Source organism: Eubalaena glacialis, chromosome 7, assembly GCF_028564815.1.
Source record: "Eubalaena glacialis isolate mEubGla1 chromosome 7, mEubGla1.1.hap2.+ XY, whole genome shotgun sequence".
Classification (NCBI taxonomy): Eukaryota; Metazoa; Chordata; class Mammalia; order Artiodactyla; family Balaenidae; genus Eubalaena; species Eubalaena glacialis.
The window spans coordinates 13078682-13098602 of NC_083722.1; the positions used below are offsets into that span (position 1 = coordinate 13078682).

Sequence of the window (19921 nt, forward strand, 5' to 3'; positions counted from 1 at the left end):
GCTAAAGGGAGCTCAGTGCGGCGTTCTCCTGGCTGCAGATAATTCTGGAAGACCGGTAGGTGTCGGGGCAGCATTTGACCTCTTTCAGGTGCTTGGAACCAACTGCCTAGAAATACGATCCTTCCAACGTAAGTTTTTCTCTGGAAGCCTCCATTTGACTGGAAGCTGTATTTGAGAAACCTTTTGGCTGAATTTACTTAATGACCTAACGGTTAGTCACCAACTGAAGCAGGATACAGAATCACCAAGAGAAGTGTGTCAGCTTTTAAACAACTGTATTGTAGAGCCAAGGTGCTGCAGAAATAAAAATCAGCACCCTAGCTAGGAAGGTGTAGAGCCCCGGAAATCATTTTTTTTCTCACATTTTGAAATACCATGCACATATACATAGCTATTTTTAAAGAACTACTACTACTGTTTACTCGTTTCTACTTTTTTTTTTCACTTAAAAATCAATGATGGTTACAGTTTAAGCCCCAGGTTGGTCTAAAGTGACATTGTTGGTCTCATTACAGCCTCTAGTGGACAATTAAAATCAGTTTCCTGAAAAGGCTCTGCCTGGCGTTGTGTTCGTTGACGAGCATTATCAAGGTGAAGGTTAATATGTCAGAACGTAACCGGGTAGTAATATACCTTTCCCCCCTTGGCAGTGCCGGTTTCTGAAAGGAGCAGGAACTGCTAGCTCTGCACGAAAAAGACGTATGCTTTTTGAGGCAGGTATTATTATTACTGGCCTGTGAATAAACAGAGAACTTCTGCTCTTCATTTCAGTTTCAGACAGCTTTCATAAAAAAATTAATTCATCTAAAATATTTTTATAACAGAAAATATTGGTTGCCATGTTTTTGGCTTAACTGAGATGTTTTCATTCCAACTCCTAATCTGCAGACTGTCCCATCCACCTCCACTCTATTTTTAGCATCTTACATTTAGAGAATTTGGGGTTTAAAAAAAAGAGCAATATTTTCATTATTACACTGATGCAAGCAGTTAACTTATTTTAACAACCTTCAACACATTAAAACACATAACTCAGATTAGAGTTAGTCAATTAATTTAAATGTTCCCTCAAGGAAGCTAAATATGTTTATTACCCAAACAGTAAGAACAATTAATAAGAACTGTGTCACTTACTTACTTAGCCATTAAGGTTAAAGCCAGAAACTGCCACTAAAATTTGTAACTATTTCTTCCTGCAAGGTCCAACATAAACATAATACTTATGATACAGTTTCATTACCTTTAGTACTGAAATGTTGTAGTTGCAGATGGCAAAACTTTAAATGTACAGTCACAAATAACTGGCCCTGATTCTTTAAAAAACAATACTTTCTCATGCAAAAAAACCCCAAACAACTCAATGAAAGAACAGCAGGGTTTTCAAGAAGCCAGTAAGCAAAGATGTAGTACTATGCTCCTAGTCATAAACCTGATACTGTATTAAGGCAAGCGTAAGTCGAACTTTGAAATTAAAGGAAATTGAGAAATAAGGCCGGCTGAGCCATCCTCCTAATCTGGGTTCTGCATTGCTTAAACACTCTTATATCTATTTCACTGTTTTGGTAATGTCTACTTTTGAAGGTTTAAAATGGCCTATCAAGTATATTTTATATCATACAATTACATATCACATCTTGCTTCTAAAAGCATGGTCTTCAAAGCAGCACCAGCAGCATCTGGAAGCTTTTTAGACATTCAGAATGAGAGTTCCACCCCAGACCTACGGAATCCCAATGTATCTTTCAACCAGCTCCCTCCCCGCCCCCACCCCCCAGTGATTCTTGAGTGCATTATAGTAGGAAGAACACTGTCTATACTACAGGGCTCTGTCTAGATGAATTTGGCCACAGATGCAGAACTTAATTCTTCTATTTATTCTTTTTTATTCCCTTCCCCTTTTATTAATTTGCACTTTTAAAATGAAAAATTATTACATTTTATGCTTTGGTCAAATAGTACTGCATTTCAGAAGGGCCCTGATTTATGCACAAATCTGCATCATCATTGCCAAGAGAACACTCTGTAAGGAATATACCAGGGTCTTGAACATGAAACTTTTCTTCATGGCAGCAGAGGGAGCACAAGAGTACTTAATAAAGCAAGTGTACGGGCCCTCCAAATTGTAAGGGCTTTTTAAATGTAGTATATGTCTTCATTGGAAGTAGCCTCTTACAGAGTTCAAAGCAAAACAAAGACAAGCAAAGACAAACGGCTCAGCAGCTTGTAACAACTAAATGACTGAATGGATTGGAAGTTAAATAGAACATAGATATAATTATTTAGAGTTTTAGGCTTGAATTCTTAAAAGAAAGTGGACCTCAGTAGTCATACTTGAAAAAGATGCCTTAGCTTTTCTGCAATGAAAAATAAAGATACACAACACAGAGTAAGGCAAGTGAGAGTCACTCCTGTTTATCTAAAAATCTTGGGGTCAGTTAACCCAATACTACATCAGATAAGTTCACTTCATTTGGAGTCAAATACGTTGGTAAAAGTATAGGTACTTCTCACCATGTTTACTTTCACAGTAATTTTAGGGGTTTATCTTTCATGTTTGCAGTGGGGAGGATTTACATTTCAATTGTACCTATGTAGCTTTTCATACTTTTTACAGTCCTTCCACACTGCATCTTCAAATGCTCCTGGGAGGTGGATAAGACAGGATAAAGCTCAGCCTCAAACAAGTTTTGGAACTGGCTCGTGCCTGCATAGCATTGGGTCATTCAATAATAACAATAATCCATTGAGTTGTTCAGAAATGAGGGAAATCATAGAGGTTAAAGATCCAGTGGCATGTTCTTTACAGTTTCAAAGATTTTTCAAAGTTATTAGATAGTGAGTATTTAATAAGTGAATATTTAAATGAGACTTATGAATAGAGACAGTCTTCATTCTTGAGCTATGTTTTTTATGTGTTTATCACTTATTTACCACCAGCCGTTCATTGTGCATTTACAATAACTAGGCCCTGAGAATATAAAGATGAGTAAGACATTTCCATCTGCAGTGAGTTCACAGCAAAACAAATCTTATCTTTTGAAAAATGTCTGTTTTTACCATGATGAAACTTAAAGATTCATAGTTGATTGATCCAGTACCTCTCAGAATCAGTATATTGATCAGACTTCCAAATATGAGAATCAAATATTAGGATCATTAAAAATTTGGGTGGTGGGAGGGCAACTGTGTAAATCATCAGCAAAATTTATTTATAAAGCTAATATTAATACTGCAAATTTGTAAAACAAACAAAATGTAAAGTTACAACATATGTTTTGTCTGAATGCCTTGTCTATCCCCCCAAAAAAAATCACGTGAGTAAATTTAAATGGTAAACATTTAATTATTTATATCTTCTTAAAAAATTGTTAAAAAGAATTTCCTCCTATGCCAAAGAAAGATTTGCCAAATTTTGGCCTGGAGCAATTTGTTATGGCTGTGTAATAAATACCCCAAAGTTGAATTTTTAATGGAAACACTGACAGACCTTTAACCATGGTATTATAAGGAGGGTGTTAGCCCACAAATGTCATTTAAAAATCTGAGCAAATCATAGTGTGCCTGCAAAACCAATATACTTTCCTTAGATTGTACTTCCAAATAAAGCTGGAGAGACCAGAAAAGCAAAATAAACTAAAACCAGAAGTGAAAACCACTCACACAATAGACTCTGAGGTCAGCTCGCCACACCCAAACTGAAGTCACTGGGCTCTGTTTGAGGCACAGAGACTCTTAAAGGACATGAATCCTTTAAGGAATCCTTTAATCCTTCTGAATCAGCTTTCTTGACCCTCCACCAAACTGTAGCAGCCCAGGCTTCTGGGTAATGAAAGTGACATCACCAATAGTCAAGAGTGAAATTAAAATCATTGTATTTAAACATCTGCCAACAGTTTATGACTTAACAGTACACACATTAGGCAATTTTAAATAAGATTCTGTCTACAATTAAAACAAAAACAAATGCTTTAGTATAGGTCTGTACTGTCCAATATGGCTATTAATCACTTGAGATGGGTTGTAATTGTAAAATATACCTTGGATTCTAAAGACTTAGAACATACACACACACACACATACATATGCACATATATACATATATTAAATATTAAAATGAAAATATTCTGCATATATTAGGTTAAATAAAAATCTTGTTAAAATTAATTTACCTGTTTCTTTTTACTTTTTAATGTGGCTACTATAAAATTTAAAATGACTTGTGTCCATTATATTTCTAATGGACAGCACTGGTATAGACAATGGGGCTGGGAAGGTGAAGGAATTAGTTCTAAGAACCCATAATTGGAGACCTTAGGCATGGCTCTTTGCAGTAGTGTGGTAGTAACTTAGTTACTTTTCTACCTTTCTGAGGTTTTCCCCTTGCAGTATAGAACATGGACCTTACCCCCTGTTAAAATGATCTCTGAGAGTAAGCTATTGGTGAAGGCATAATCTCCTTGGTAGACCTGATGTGGGCCTGGAAAACGAAAATCTGTTAGGCTTATCTGTAAGACTAAAACTTTGTTAGATTCAGTCTCTCGAGGTGGGGTGGGGGAGTCCTCAAATACTTTGCCACCCTGGAAAGCTAATGGAAAACTTGCTCTCTGTTTTAGAAAGCACAAGCCTTCTGAAGTTACAGCTGGTTATGGCTGAATGGTTGGGGGTGATACCTTTTAATGACAGATGGCTTTGGGCATGGATAATGCAAAGTATACTATTGCTACTTCACTAGAAAACAAATCAAAGCCACCAAAAGGAAATCTGTTTTTTTGTTAAACAGTTTCTAATATATTTAGTGTAACAGGACACATCAAAAGGAAATGAGATGATTTTTAACCATTGTTATTTATTTTGCAAGCAAGACCTAGACACATTTTCACGAATGTAACTATGTCCGACATTGACTGTAATGCAATGACCTATGAAATAACAAAAGAGTTTATGGTCTTAATCATCTATAGAACATAGTTCTTCTTACATGAAAAGAAAATGAACAACATTTTAAGGCTTGGAATGAGTGAGTTGAACTTTGCTTGGTATTGGCCAGGAGCATTTGGAAATCTATTAAAAGCATTTCATTAACAACTTGGCATTTTGTTTCCTCAAAAGAAATACATTTTCCAAATTAAAAGCAAAGCCCAAAGCCACCATTGTTTACACTTAAGATAGTGGCAGTTGATGGGTTGTGAGGGTAAAGCTTAGGGTGCCTTCAAACTAAGATCAGGGGCAACAACAGGTTAAAAAACCCCATCAAATCGTTATTCTAACTTCATGACATTAAAATACATAGCTATAAGCTCTCACAGTTACTTTATTTTTCTTGAGTCAATATCGGCTAGGAAAAGCTGATCCAAATGAGGGTCAGGGTTTAAGACAACTGTTTTATGAGGAATTTACCAAGTTTACCCCAAAGAGGAAGAGTCAGAGAAAAATGCATTGGCAAACTTCGCTTTTTGACATAAACAACTAGAGGAGACTGTCCGTGTCGGGATTTCAGCAGGGGTTGTCAGGCAGTTTGGTATTTGCAGAACCCCTGTCCGTCAGGCCTCTCCAAAGTATAACTGCTGGGCAACTTTGGGGAGCTCTCAAGACTGATGACTGAAGATCCGGATTTGCTTTGTGCCGTGGCACAGACATGAAGTGATAGCTCCTGTCACAGATGCTTTCTGACAGAGCAGAATAATAGCACTCAGACTTCAACTGTAAATTACAAACAATCCCTTTTTAAGTACAAAATGAATGCACAGAATGGAAGACCCTGTCAGCTAGAATGTGAGTAAATCAAGTAGGAGAAGACAAATTGTTCACTCATACCACTACAGCCAGATTCTCATGCTGCTAACCGTACTGTCATGGGAGAGCTTTTCTTCTTTGTCAGATAAAAAGAGAAATTAATCCTCCATTGTAATTCTAATCAATGTGCCAGGTATCATCGGATGCATCTCCTCTGAAAGCCAGTCAAGTTACAAGGTGATGCCTTCCAACCCCTCCTCCGTCTCTGGTTTAAAAGTTGTAGCTGAAATACCAATAGTAAGAACATGTGACCCCAGCACTCCCAGCCGGAGCTTTTCTGCAGTCAATTTCATAATGACTTTGCTCCGCCTCTCCGCTCAGCACTTCCTTCCCCCTCACTCTCCTCTCTCCCCCACCCCCAGCAATGAATCATCCTGCATTTAAAGAGACTTAGATGACCCAGTGTGAACTTTACAGGCATCCTGTACATTCTTATGCCAAAAAAGGGAGTTGCTCTGTGACAGAAACCTAGGCAGATACCGATGCAGATCTCAGAAGTGGGGAGCTTGGGTGCTTATCTAGGAAGATCAGTGAGGAGTTAATTTTCCTAGATGCTGGTGGGGATTCAGAATTGCCTATCGCAGTTCACGATCAGGTTTTTAAGAACCCAGTTCAGCTCTTTGTGCAGAAAGGAATATATCAGAGACAAAAATGTTGGCAGATCTCCTTTATGCAATCAGGGCAGAGGAATTTATACCACATCAGCCTTTTGATTTCTTCAGATCTGGCTGAGGGTGGGGTTTCCATATTTGTGCTTTGGCAAATGTGTCCAAGAATGAACTCCGCCTTAGAGATGCTCCTAATGTTCTTTCAGGTTACTGTGTGCTGATTTGTGCATTTAATATTAAAACCAGAAACATTCTTGCCCCTTCATTTCTTTAATACCGTTTCTGAGTAATACAGATTAAGTAGACAATCTGGGCCTTGCTTTTAGAGACTTTTCACCCTACTTAAGATGGTAAAGAGTAGTGGATCACCTAGATAACATTGTGCTTTTGCATATACTTTCTCTCTACCTGGGAAGCCCTTCTTTGCATGGCGATCTTTCCCCACCTTCCAGGATCCAGCTCAAGCACCAACACTTCTGCGAAGTCTTCCCTGATTATCACAAGAGTTTGCAGCTCTGCCCAATGTGTGAGTCAGAGAAGTGCTATTTTCTTATTCTTTTTATTTATACAATATATATTTTTTAACTCTGACAGAAAAAAATCAGGGCCATAAGCACAGATGGAGATTATCCTAAGTGAGAGCATCTCTTATCTAATATTTCCTGTTACTCCCAAACCCATTTGACCTCCACTTACGATTTCACATGTAACTGTTTTCCTTTTATTGCTCCATTTCTGTGGCTCCCCCCACTGGTCAGTTCTCCATGTGAGTCATGGAGTCATGTTAGCCATGACAGTACCAATATACAAAAGTTTCAGTGGAATAGGAAAGTTGTCAAGAGAGTTCTAGAACCACCTCCCCATCCTCCCAGAAACATCTGGCCTCTGGCCCAGAGGCACAGACGTTGCTGCAGGTCTGAGAGAGGGTGGTGTCCTCCCAGACTGGGCCTCAGCTCAAAGGTCTTCCCAGGGCTCCTCGGCTCCTTCTACTGGTGCCAGGATGCACCTGCAGCTCTCCTCTTCAGAAGTGGCATTTCAATGTGTGGAGTGGGGTGAGGAAAAGACTAAAAAAGCCAAATCAATTGTTTGGCACGGAGGAGGAAATACAACCCAAAAAACTGCTGCTTTTTTTTTAAACTGTTCATTCGAGTCTTATAAAAAGTGCTTGTGAATACCTCAGTCTTTCTGAGTCTCATCTTTCAAAAGCACAACTGGAAGCTCATTGGTTTTACGAGGTTTTCCCCAGCAGGTGGAGGGAGGCCTTACACTTGAGCCCAGAATCCCGAGGTATCTCTTCTCTAACAGTCACCAAGAGATGGACCATACAGTTCTTGCACACACGTCTCAGTAAATGGCAGCTCCATCCTTCCAACTGCTCAGGCCAAAAAGCATCTTGACTCCTCTCTGTCTTTCACACCCCACATCCAATCTGCCCCAAAATCCAGTTGGCTCTCCCTTCTGTATCCAGAATCTGACCATTTCTCACCTTTTGGGCTGCTACCGCTGGAGATGAACCACCACCACCCTTCATCAGGATGATTGCACTGACCTCCTAAATCATCTCTCTGCTTCCACCATGTCCGGCTCAGGCCATAGTTGAGCATCTGCATGAGGTGATGCCACAGCTCTGCTCCAAAGCATCTGATGTCTCTCTTCGACTTGGAGTCAAAATCAAAATCCTCCCATGGCCTAAAAGGCCCCACACAGTCAGGGTGCCCTCTGTCTTCCAGATGCCATGTCCGTCCTCTCTCCCCTCCCTCCTATAGCTCCAGCCCCAAACAAGCCAGGTGCCCCCTTGCCTCAGGGCCTTTCTACTTGCTGATCCCTCACTTGGAATGCTTCTCCCTGAATATCCACATGGCTCACTCCCTCGCCTTCTTCAGTCTTTTTTTCTTAAAAAAAACAAACAAACAAAAAACCTCCCAGTGAAGCCTGCTCTGACCACCCTACTTAAAACTGTACCCCCTGACTTTCCTGACCCACCTGGCTCTGCTCTATTATTCCATCAGTAGAACATTCAGAGTCATTTCCTTTAGTTTGTTTATTGTCAGGAGAGCAGAGGTTGTGTCTGTCTTATTCACTGATAAACCCCAAACATCTAGAACAGTCCTTGGCACATGACAGATAACCCACTAAAGATTCATCAACCATTAAATGAATTAATGAATCAGTAATATTTTTCAGGACCTACTATGTGCAAAGCCTTAAGCTCCAACACAACAATTCCCTCATTAGAAGCTAATCCAAAACCAATGCATCTTGTCCACACTATGGTATATACTTTATTTACTTGATCTTTGACTTAATTATATCTGGTATACCTATTAAGACTGAGTTGGAATGAGCTGAATTTCACATTCAGACTCAGATTTGTGAAGAACTTTTAAAAAACAAAATTTGAAACCAGAATTGAAAATCATGTACAAACGTGACAGCAAGTTTTGAGAACAAACAGAAAGTAGCACAGCCACAGCTTCCAATAATCATAATTTTTAAAAGCTACCATTTATCAAGCTCTTATTCTATGCCAGGCAGCGTGGTAAGGGTTTTGCAGATATCGTTTCATCTAGATCCCCACCACAATCCGGTGAGGTGAAGATCATGCTTCCCATTTCTTAGATGATCAAACTGAGGCTTGGAGTTTAAAAGACCTGCCCAAGGTCCAAGGTCACCCAGCACTGGTTTCAGGGTGAAGTTATCCACCTACGTAGCCTGAGAATTTTTAACAAGTCATTACCTGAATGAAATAGGCCAGGTGGAGTCATAACACTGCATTGTAATATTTTGGCTAAAGCAACATTTTTAATACTAATCTCTATTAGATTTTATTTTAGAGTGAATAATACATGTATCCCAGAAATTAAAGCTAGTGATTCTTATTGAGGATTGAATATTCCTACATAAACCAAGGGGCTTCAGAGCAACCTAACTGGTTACCCAACTAACAAAACTATACTCCAGCTTATGATTTTTTATCCACACTGCTACATGGCTGGAATGACTCTCACTTGAAGTCCATGGTCACATTCCGAGGACCCTTTCCTATTAGAAATTGTGACTCAAATCTGGCACGTCCCATCATAGTAAGGTCTAAATAGATTGTAAAGGGCCCACATGCATTCCCACGCCTAACTGAAGGACTTAATTTCCTTTCAGTTGACCTGTGTTTGACTTCTCTTGTTCCACCCTTGAACTTCCCAGAGGCCACTGTGACCAGAACTCAGGTGTAGGATTTGAAAGTAACCTGGCCACACAAAAAAGTATAAAACACTACCACCTCTTCACAGACTCACTCCACTTTATATTTGAGGGAAACGATCCTGGAAGCGGAAATACTTCGAGAGTTCAACAGTCTGGGAAATTTAAAGGAGGGGGAAAAAAGGCCCTGCATTTCCAAAGATCTGAAGACAGAACTCTGCTCTCTGAGGACAGCAGGAAGTAAGAAGACCCGATTCGTGGCTTCAGGAGAGGAAAAGAAAAGAGCCCCACAAGGAAACTACCAACAGATGGTAAATACATTTTTAATTCTTCTGTCATACTGTGTGGACTTGTACACATTTGTCCTGCTGTGTTAGGCTCCCAAAATAGCTAGCCATGGAATTGCAGAACAGTTCGGCTGCAATTTGAGATTTAGGAAACCGTGCTGGCTGACAAAACAGGAAGGGCTCATAGTAGGATGGAGTGGATTTGCTCCCAGTTTGCAGCTCCTCCATGTGGCATCCGCTGTAGTTCTTAGTGCAGGAAGATTCTCTCACATGTCAGGTCTCATTGATGATGTCTTAAAACGTACTATTTCAAATTGTCCTCCGAGCTCTAGTTACAAGTATTAAACGTTGACATGATCCACGTGGTAACTCTCAAAGGTTAAAAGGAGTGTGATCCATTTATTTATGGATTCTAAATTTTCCAGGGAGCATCACAAACATATATGGCAGCCTGGAGCTCTATACTTAGCCATTCTCATACTTTTCATTTTGGCATAATGTTTCCATAGAATATCATGGGAATTCCAATGCCAGAAAAAGGACCAAATATGATAATGGATTGGTCTAAGAGGAACCTAAGGAGATAGGATGCTAAAGCATATTCAGTTGACTCCGCATCTAAGACGTGACCTGAGATGGGTACCAGGAAATGAGTTAGGTTCCCAGTCCCAACACCGTCTCCCAGTGCATCAGCAAGAAAGAAAAAGTGTTGATGAATTCAAGTGGATGTGGAATAATGGGGAGAGGGTGGTCTGTTACTTAATTGTGGTCTAGAAATATCACTTACGCAACTACTAGACCTGGAAGGATCCTTACAGAATCTAGTTCTTTTTTTTTTTTTTTTTTTTTTCATTTTATAGACAGGAATCTCCGCCAAAGAGTTGCAGGAAATTGGCAGAGATTATACAACTGGTTGATGGCAGATTCAGTACTGGAACCCAAGACATCTATTTCTCAGTTCAATGTTTGTTCTGCTTTAGCACCCACAGAAGGTGGACATTTCTGTGATAAGCAAGATCCAATTCTAGAAGACCTTTCTCATAGTAATCTTCACTCTTGGGTTTTTATAAAGCAAGATGATGGAATCTCTGACTGGTCTATGAATGTTTGGGAAACTGGTAGATGTTCTTTATAGCTAAGGTTTCAGGCTTAAATATATTTGTTAATTTCTGTTCTAAACCCCTGTGGATTGTGTCTAGATTATATAGCTATCACACAATCTGGCACAGCTGGGATCCTCTTGTCATGAAATAGCAGGGAAGATTGGTACACAGGGATTAAAAAGCATTGGCAAAAGAGAACAGGGAGTCTTATGCAATAACTTCCTACCCTGAGCCTTTCTAGTTGAAGAATTTCTCCTAGCCTCGATTCAAGAGAAGGGTGGGTGGGAACGAAAGGGGATTTTTATCTTTTTAGTGAAAGAAAGGGTACAAAAACACTTAAGAACTGCTCCATTTGATACAATCTTGATTTTGCTTAGTTTAAATTTCTACAACACTGATTATATTCTTGTTCAAATGACCTATACATTCATAGATAATTTTTCCAGTGGGTACATATGTTTACTAATAAAAACTATTCTCAATCAGCTATTTAAGAAATGTTATTTTTTCCTGTTTTTTTTTTTTTTTTTTTTAAGAAAGTTAATCGGTAAGCTTCACAGCTACTTTAGCAATAAGGTCTCCTAAATTTGGCAGTTCTGTTCAGCATTTTGATTTGTTGTTTCTGCTTGTGATTTCATCAATGTTCTTTTCTATTTTTGTGGTGGAGAAATTTTTACCTGTTGTGTTTAAACATGGCATTCTTTGCTTTGAGAATCAATTTGACCATTTTGACTCCTCTGGCTAATTTTACTATCTCCATTGTCTAGTTACAGATTTGTGGGTGGGGGAGGGTAGAATTAAGTGAATTCTTTGGAGGAGAGCAGTAATGAAGGCACACTTTAGGTTATTTCATTCCTGTGATCCAAATTTGATTATCTAGCTAATATCACTAGGGACATTTGCAGCTTTAATAATTACATCTCAAGGCCTAAAGAAAAAAAAAAGAAGAAGAAGAAAAATTACATTTACTACACATTCACATGCAGCCTTTCAGAGAGTTACCATCTGAAAGCCTGTTTGGCTGCTTTAAGAAAATAGATTGATATCAAGATTCTGCTTTAAGAGTTCAAGCTCAGTTGACGCTTTGTTCTTTAAAAAAAGAAAAAAAAAGCTAGATTTCAACAACTGTTTTGTGTAGAAGGGTTTAGCATTGCTTATCTGAAAGAGTAAAAAATCTAAGCTATTGATTTTACCTTTCCTTTTGGAGGACAGTTTTAGGATTTCTTTTTCCCCTAGAAAGTTTTGAGGCTGTGATTCATGTTAAAAGTGCCCTGTTCCATTATATACCAACACAGCTTTGAAGCTGTCTCTGCTTCTAGGTCAAGGGCTCTCCCTGTGGCCAGATGCCAGTTTTATCCTTGGACTCTCATGATCCTCAGAAATAAATCAACTTTCCAGTAAAATCCTGTGACAGCTCTGTTTTACATAAAAGTACGCAGCCTGGGGATGTGATGCTGTTTTGTGTTTTAGATGGAGAAGAAGGCAAAGAAAACATCCATTATCAATGAGAGACAATTCCAAGTGGAGCCATTTTTACGGAAATCAGAGGGCAGCTGGGTCGGGGGCAGGGCGGAGGTACCACATTCATTCTCCCTGCAGCATCTCTAACCCAAAAGCTTATTATTTGTGCAGAAACAAAAATACAAATGACTGCAAAGTGTTCTAATCCACATGTGGCATGGGTCAATACAGTCCATGAGTTGAAAAAGTGCTGAGTAGGTCAGCTCTCTTAGGTCAGTATTTCTTCCTTGCGGCAAGAAAAGAAAAAAATGAACGAATTACTGCTACGCATATCAACGCAGATGAATCTCACAATATTGGAAAATAAAAGAGGCTACACACAAAATAAGGTATGCTGTATCGTTCCATTTCTATAAATTTCAAAACCACACAAGAGTAATCTATTGTTTTAGAACTAAATATATAGTTTACCTTTGATGAGGAGGGAAAGGATTGTGCCAGAAGGGGGCATGAAGATGGCTTCTAGGGTGCCAGAAAATTCTATTTCTTGACCTGGGTGGTGGATACAGAGGTGGGTTCTCTTTGTGATAATCCATTAAGCCATACATCTGTGATCTGTGCCTTTTTTCTGTAAGAATGATTTACTTCAATTTAAAAGTTTAAAAATAATATCCCTATTGGGAAAGACAAATTTTATTCTAAAGAAATATTAGAAAAGCATTTTGCCTAATTAAACCAATGGATATTTATTACAGAGAAAAATAGAAAATTCAGATGAGCTAGAGAAAAATATGCACAAAACTTAAGTGTAGGGCAATGGGGACACTCCTACACTGTTATAGGAAGTGTTCATTGCTACTGCAGTGTTTGGTTAACTCTCTGGCATTATCTATTAAAGATATGCATATCTGGTGACCCAGATTCCCACTCCTGGGTATATATCCAATAGAAATATGTGCATGTGAGCACCAAAAGAATAGCAACTCTATTCATGATAGCCCCAAACTGAAAACAAGCCAAACTGTCCATCAGCAGTACAGTGGATAAAGGGTGGTATATCTAACCTTGGAATACCATACAGCATTGAAAATGAATGAACCACAATACCCTTAGCATGGATGAAACTGAGAAACCTAATGTTAAAAGACCGAAAGCTAATGTTCAAAGATAGAGATTAAAAAATCGTTATGTTCCCATTTACTTAAAGTTCAAAAAACAGGAAAAGATAAATACATATAAGCATCAATATACACTTAGGTGGTAAAACTAAAGAAAAGAAAAAAAAGAGGTTATTATAAAAGTAAGGGCAGCGGGGAGAGAGTGCGTTGTGAGTGGGAAGAGGCAGATGGAGGGCCCCTGGGCCATATTCTGTTTATTGATCTGAGTAGTGGTTAAGCGAGGGTTCACTTAATAAAAATTTATTAAATTATACTTTTATATATCATGCACTTTCCCTAACGTGTGTCATATTTCACAATATAAAGGGTATAAAAATCGCATGAAATCCAATTACTCAGAGATAGTTATCACTTTAACACCTTGATATGTATATTCCCAGACCTTCTTTAATGCAATATATACATCTTATCCACATTGCTTTGTAGCCTTTAATTTTTTTTCTTTAATAATAGGATCTCCCAGAAGAAACTCTTTGGGTTTTTTGGTTTTTTTTTCAATTCCCATTTAATTTTAACTAAAAGTAAATATCATACAAGCTTTATGCCCCTCTGGAAGGCTAAAGCCATGGGGTGGCTTTCAGGAAATTAGGTGGCTTTAACCTAAGCTACAGTGATTCATAAACCAATCTGCAGGATTTTGCCATAGCTCATGGGAGACTTTTCCTTCTCTGTTAACAATGCTGCTGCTTCAAAAGAGAAAAGCCTCTCTCCACCTCTTCAGTGCTATCTTTTCAAAAGGAAAGGCCAGGCAATGAGGGGAAAGACTAGTAGGGGAGTGGTCCAGAGGCTTGGTGGGAGGAGGGGGTCACCCTAAAATGTATTCTATTACTCGTCATGCTGCGCCTGGCCTAGGAAACATTATAAAGTATTGAAATCGATCAAAAAATGATCAGGGTGCTTTTTTAAAAACCAGAAAGTAGTTCCTTTGCTTTTCTTGCCCTGGGGGCAGTAAAGTTTTCTTCCCTCTGCCTGGAACATGCTGCCCTTCCCCCTTGCCCTATCAGCAAGCATCCTCCACTATTTTTACCTTTTAAATCATCTGCATATTTCATCCTCTTCATCATGACATGGTTGAAGAAACCTTCTATGACCATCCAAGCCTGGGTGGTGACCCCACGAGAGCCCCATGGCACCCTGGACTTACCACATCACAGCACTGGTCACCTTATTTTGAAGGTGCCTATTTTCTTGTCCACAAATACTCTGCTAATCTGTAAGCTTCATGCATGCAAGGACAGTGTCTGTTTCACCATCGTGACTCCAGTCTCTAGTACATATTGGCACCCAATAAATATAGTCATTGAATGGATGAAAAACAGTTGTGAAATGAGATGTGGCGTGGGGAGAGGAGTTGTGATTTAAACTATGCTTTCCCAACTCACTTACTTCACCTGTTGGAACACAAATGGCTTCAAAGAGTCCAGTCAAACCAACACAGGATGGTTCAAAACTCTAAAATCTACAACTGCTTAATTTCAAATACTTACTAGTAATAGCAGTTTGCATTTGTATCTTGTTTAATATCTCATTAAGCAGTTTCACATATTTCATACAATTCCAACAACAAATCCTCCGAGTTGAACTGGGGGAGCTATTAATATCACCGCTTTATAGATCGGAAAACTTCTGAGAGGGTTTAAGTAACTAGCCTCACATTATATGATTATTTTTTAGTGTAAGCCAGGAACTGGCGACCCCTTAGGGCTGCAAGTGGAAACACATTCAGTGTATACCACATACGGATATATATATATATCTATATTTTGTATAGATATATTTTTAGGGAGTAGGGACATAAAATAAATATGTGACACCATTCTGATTTTTTATCTTTCAGGAGATATTTCCCTTTTTTCAAAGCATTTATTTTTTAAGCTTTATTTTTTTTAATCACGAAACTAGCACATATTTGGTGTAGGAAAAAAGCACAAATAAGAAAATCAAAATCACTTATGATCACATTAAATAGAATATCTATTGTTACACCATTTTAATAACTCTGACTACATATTAAGTCTTGAGCTTTTCTAGAGTGAGAACTCCCCTCCCACACTCTACTCTTTTTCTTTTTTCCCCGCTCTATTCTTTGTTTTTTTCTTTTTTAAACATCTTTATTGGAGTACAATTGCTTTAAAATGTTGTGTTGGTTTTTGCTGTATAACAAAGTGAATCAGCTATATGTAGACATATATCCCCATATCCCCTCCGTCTTACATCTCCTTCCCACCCTCCCTATCCCACCCCTCTAGGTGGTCACAAAGCACCGAGCTGATCTCCCTGTGCTATGCAGCTGCTTCCCACTAGCTATCTATTTTACATTTGGTAGTGTATATATGTCCATGCCACTCTCCTCGTCCCAGCTTACCCTTCCCACTCCCCGTGTCCTCAAGTCCATTCTCTACGTCTGCATCTTTATTCCTGTCCTGCCCCTAGGTTCTTCAGAACCTTTTTTTTTTTTTTAGATGCCATATATATGTGTTAGCATACGGTATTTGTTTTTCTCCTTCTGACTTACTTCACTCTGTATGACAGTCTCTAGGTCCATCCACCTCACTACAAATAACTCAATTTTGTTTCTTTCTATGACTGAGTAATATTCCATTGTATATATGTGCCACATCTTCTTTATCCATTCATCTGTTGATGGACACTTAGGTTGCTTCCATGTCCTGAATATAGAGCTGCAATGAATATTGTGGTACATGACTCTTTTTGAATTATGGTTTTCTCAGGGTATATGCCCAGTAGTGGGATTGCTGGGTCGTATGGTAGTTCTATTTTTTATTTTTTAAGGAACTTCCATACTGTTCTCCATAGTGGCTGCATCAAATTACATTCCCAACAACAGTGCAAGAAGGTTCCCTTTTCTCCACACCCTCTCCAGCATTTATTGTTTGTAGAGTTTTTGATGATGGCCATCTGACTGGTATGAGGTGATACCTCATTGTAGTTTTGATTTGCATTTCTCTAATGATTAGTGATGTTGAGCATCCTTTCATGTGTTTGTTGGCAATCTGTGTATCTTCTCTGGAGAAATGTCTATTTAGGTCTTCTGCCCATTTGGGGACTGGGTTGTTTGTTTTTTTGATATTGAGCTGCATGAGCTGCTTGTAAATTTTGGAGATTAATCCTTTATCAGTTGCTTCATTTGCAAATATTTTCTCCCATTCTGAGGGTTGTCTTTTCATCTTGTTTATGTTTTCCTTTGCTGTGCAAAAGCTTTTAAGTTTCATTAGGTCCCATTTGTTTATTTTTGTTTTTATTTCCATTTCTCTAGGAGGTGGCTCAAAAAGGATCTTGCTGTGATTTATGTCATAGAGTGTTCTGCCTATGTTTTCCTCTAAGAGTTTTATAGTGTCTGGCCTTACATTTAGGTCTTTAATCCATTTTGAGTTTATTTTTGTGTATGGTGTTAGGGAGTGTTCTAATTTCATTCTTTTACATGCAGCTGTCCAGTTTTCCCAGCACCACTTATTGAAGAGGCTGTCTTTTCTCCATTGTATATTCTTGCCACCTTTATCAAAAATAAGGTGACCATATGTGCATGGGTTTCTCTCTGGGCTTTCTATCCTGTTCCATTGATCTATATTTCTGTTTTTGTGCCAGTACCATACTGTCTTGATTAGTGTAGCTTTGTAGTATAGTCTGAAGTCAGGGAGCCTGACTCCTCCAGCTCCGTTTTTCTTTCTCAAGATTGCTTTGGCTATTCGGGGTCTTTTGTGTCTCCATACAAATTGTAAAATTTTTTGTTCTATTTCTGTGAAAGATGCCATTGGTAGTTTGATAGGGATTGCACTGAATCTGTAGATTGCTTTGGGTAGTATAGTCATTTTCACAATGTTGATTCTTCCAATCCGAGAACATGGTATATCTCTCCATCTGTTTGTATCATCTTTAATTTCTTTCATCAGCATCTTATAGTTTTCTGCATACAGGTCTTTGGTCTCCTTAGGTAGGTTTATTCCTAGGTATTTTATTCTTTTTGTTGCAATGGTAAATGGGAGTGTTTCCCATTAATTTCTCTTTCAGATTTGTCATCATTAGTGTATAGGAATGCAAGAGATTTCTGTGCATTAATTTTGTATCCTGCTACTTTACCAAATTCATTGGTTAGCTCTAGTAGTCTTCTGGTAGCATCTTTAGCATTCTCTGTGTAGAGTATCATGTCATCTGCAAACAGTTACAGCTTTACTTCTTTTCCAGTTTGGATTCCTCTTATTTCTTTTTCTTCTCTGATTGCTGTGGCTATAACTTCCAAAACTATGTTGAATAATAGTGGTGAGAGTGGACAACCTTGTCTTGTTCCTGGTCTTAGACGAAATGGTTTCAGTTTTTCACCATTGAGAATGATGTTGGCTGTGGGTTTGTCGTATATGGCCTTTATTATGTTGAGGTAAGTTCCCTCTTTGCCTACTTTCTGGAGGGTTTTTATCATAAATGGGTGTTGAATTTTGTCAAAAGCTTTTTCTGCATCTATTGAGATGATCATATGGTTTTTCTCCTTCAATTTGTTAATATGGTTTACCACACTGATTGATTTGCGTGTATTGAAGAATCCTTGCATTCCTGGGATAAACCCCACTTGATCATGGTCTATGATCCTTTTAATGTGCTGTTAGATTCTGTTTGCTAGTATTTTGTTGAGGATTTTTGCATCTATGTTCATCAGTGATATTGGCCTGTAGTTTTCTTTCTTTTCCCCACTCTATTCTTTATCTTCAAATTTTTCTGAGCTATTCTTGGCCATTTGCTCTTTTATTTGAATTTAAGAATTAGGTTTTACTAAAACTCTGTTGGGATTTTTATTGGATTTGCATTCTTTTTATAGATTAATTTGAGTAGAATTGAAGATTTTACTATATTGTTTCCTCTCTTTAATAAACACAGTATATTTCTCCATTAATTTATGTCTATTTTAATGTCTTTTTTAAAATATGGAAAGCTTCAGAAATTTGTGTGTCATTTTTGCACAGGGGCTGTGATCATCTTCTCTGCACTGTTCCAACTTTAGTATATGTGTTGTCAAAGCGAGCATTCAGAAGAAATTTCTTAACTGTTGGATTATATTAGGAGGGAAAGGTCACATATTCTTCACGCTCTTTATGAGACTGAAAAAGAGATTAATCTGGACTAATTATTTCTATCAAACATAAAAGCATTTAGTTGTGTGCTGACAATGGGGAAAATGTTTCTGGCTTTTGCTATCTTGCCCCTTCTAGTATCTAAACAGAAACTCTTTTTCTGTTGATGGTCTTGACAGAGAAGTGCAGCAGGACAAAGGGGTTGGGAAGACGGGGAAAAGAAAAGGAAAAGAAGATGGCCAGATATGACTAGGAAGAGGGCTGGGGAGGAGGGACGGCTGATGGGCAGGTGAAATGGGTGGAGAGCAGTGGGGGTGGTGGGGGGGAGCACATGACAGCAAGTGTGGATTCTCTGAGTTTTGCTTTTCTAGAAAACCAGCAGCATCACTTGGGATCTTATTAGAAATTCAGAATATTGGCCCCATTCAGATTCACCCAATCAGAATCTTCATTTTAACAAGATCCCCAGGTAATTCTTACGCACATTACAGTTCCAGAAGCTCTTAGTCGCCCCCAACCAGTCTGAGCCAGTCCTGATTGGTGTCATCAGCCTTAGACCTATTAATAGACAAAACTGGTTTGGTTGCCTAGAGACCTGGAAATCTGGTTCCTCCTGTAGATGCTGAGTCTCAGAGTTCTCTTACCACTTTGGCCAAAGCCTTGGGACTCCAGTTGGCCTCAGTTTCTCTGCTACGCATGCCAGTTCTCAGCAGGGATTGGATCCTGGCCCTAGACCCCAGCTTCCTCAGCTCGGGTCCTCATGCTTTGCCAAATTCTTGCTCTGCCCATTCCTCTGGGAAGCAGGATGTGCTTTTCTACTCCCTTCTCAGCTTCTGCTGGGGACCTGCTGTGACTGGACCAATCACCTGGAACTGCGCCTGATTTTGACTATTGTCACCAGGACTTCTTCCAGAACTGCTGGCAGAGAGGATGCACTCAGATCTCCTAATAGTCTGGCTCAATCTGTGTTAGTCATGCCCTTTGACCGCTGCACACTGGTCTGCCTTGCTGCCTCCTGGGGATGGGCCAGCTTCTGAAGACAAACGCTCTGTCCCCTCTGTCACACTGGATCTTGGCTTCTTCCCCCTTCCCATGGCCTGAGCTGATGTGGTCCCAACCTGCCTTGCACACAAATGTCTCCTACAAAAGAGAAGGAGGCCAGCAGAGAATGAGGGAAGCAGGCCTCAGCCCCTTCTCTCTCTTAACTTCTGT

At 39.0% G+C, this 19921-nt stretch overlaps 1 non-coding gene across 1 annotated transcript; it reads right to left on the reverse strand.

Moving 5' to 3' along the window:
* Positions 1–18556: 18556 nt before the first annotated feature.
* LOC133095796 (U6 spliceosomal RNA) lies at positions 18557–18663 on the reverse strand. Its single transcript, XR_009701660.1, has one exon. It is a non-coding gene; the product is annotated as a U6 spliceosomal RNA (small nuclear RNA).
* Between the last annotated feature and the right edge of the window lie 1258 nt (positions 18664–19921).